Source organism: Condylura cristata, unplaced genomic scaffold, assembly GCF_000260355.1.
Source record: "Condylura cristata isolate star-nosed mole 26May11 unplaced genomic scaffold, ConCri1.0 scaffold00003, whole genome shotgun sequence".
In the NCBI taxonomy this organism is placed as follows: Eukaryota; Metazoa; Chordata; class Mammalia; order Eulipotyphla; family Talpidae; genus Condylura; species Condylura cristata.
This window is the reverse complement of record NW_004567104.1, coordinates 78650671-78652145: the sequence shown is the minus strand read 5'-3', so window position 1 is coordinate 78652145 and position 1475 is coordinate 78650671. Positions and strand designations below refer to the sequence as shown.

Below are 1475 nucleotides of genomic sequence, written 5' to 3'. Positions count from 1 at the left end.
CCGCTGGGCCAGCTCCAGGGCCTCGATCTCTGGGGGGGCGGGGGGACAGGTGAGGCCGCGCCCTCCCGTCAGAGGCGCTGAGCACAGGCATGGGCTCTTTGGGGGAGGGGTCAGCACGGGGCATCCGTCCCAGCCCACGGGGCTCTGGGAGGCGGCGGCCAGGTGGGGGCCAGGGCAGGCCCAGGAGGGCGGGAGCCGGGCCGGCTGTGGGGCCTGGAGGGCGCGGCTGGTCCGGCTCGGCTGGGCCCCAGGGAAAGCGCCGCCCCGACACGCACTCCCGGGTCCTGCAGCACCGCTGGGGACCTGGCCCGAGCAGGTCCTGTGTCCACCTGCTGCCCCAGGTCCCTCAGGGAGAAAGAGGCCACCGCACCCCGCCCCGCCCCGCCCGGGAGCAGGCGGGGACCCAGCAGCATCCCAAGGGCCACTCACTCTGCAGCCACCGGGCGCGTCTCAGCTTCCGCTTCTCCCTCTTGGGCAGCTCCGCCGGGGGCTGCGCTCCTGGGGGAGATGGTGAGGGACCTCGGGCGCTGAGCCCAGCCCAGCCCCGCCCCGCCCCGCCCCGCCCCTCGGGACCTGGCCAGGTCAGCAGCGGCTGAGCCTGGGCAGCCAGGGCCTCCCCTCCCAAGAGGCCACCCCAGGGCCAACCCCAGTCCTGGGAGCAGGCCCCAGCACCCTCCACTATCCACACAGGGCGCTCGGGCTCCCCACGGCTGCGCACCGGCCCGCCCCGGCACCCCCACTCCTTGGGTTCTGAGCTGGGGCGGAGGCCAGGAGAGGACAGCCCCTTGGGGCTCAGAGGGTGGCAGCGAGAGTGCCTGGCCCTGCTCTGGCTCGGCCACCCCCGCTGGGCACAGCCCCAGACAGGGCGTCTCCCCTCCCGACGGAAGGCGGCCAGAGAAGTGGGGGGTTGGGGAAGTCGGGTCCCCCAGAAGCGGGGGCCAGAGCAGCCAGACCCACCTGGGCCTGGGCTCACCGGCAGACGCTGGCAGAGGCCGTGGCGGGCAGCTGGCACCTGCTCCGCGCACCTGCTGCTCGGGGCTGGCTGGCTCAGGCCCGAGGGGCCCGAGGGTGCCCCTGTCTGACACACAGGAGCCAGGGGTGCACCGGCCCCTGGCCCCAGGCGCCCGACTCCCGGGGGGCAGAGGCCAGGCGCGTGTGGGGTGTGCAGGGCGGCCCCCGGGGGCGCTGCCCCAGGTCAGCGGGCAGTACCTCTCTGGGGGGAGGCAGCGCTCTCCGCGTCCAGGTCCAGCCGCTGCACCAGGGCGCTGGGCTCTATCTGGGTCCCGGAGAAGATGTCGGAGGCCACGGAGGCCCAGGCCTGCAGCAGAGAAGGGGTGTAAGAAGCCTGGCGCGGGGGTGCCCAAGGCCCCGCCCCCCAAGCCCCGCCCGCTCCTCGTCGGCCTGACCCCCAACCTCCAACCTGCGGTGGCTCCAGCTGCCACGGCCGCAGGCAGCCGCTGCCCGCACAGCCCCCG

The 1475-nt window shown here is 75.4% G+C and overlaps 1 long non-coding RNA gene across 1 annotated transcript; it reads right to left on the bottom strand.

Annotated features, from left to right (window-relative positions):
- LOC101632321 lies at positions 1–1316 on the bottom strand. The gene is made up of 3 exons (XR_001145980.1): positions 1210–1316; positions 430–498; positions 1–29 (listed from the first exon to the last, which is right to left on the bottom strand). It is a non-coding gene; the product is annotated as an uncharacterized LOC101632321 (long non-coding RNA).
- Positions 1317–1475: the final 159 nt, after the last annotated feature.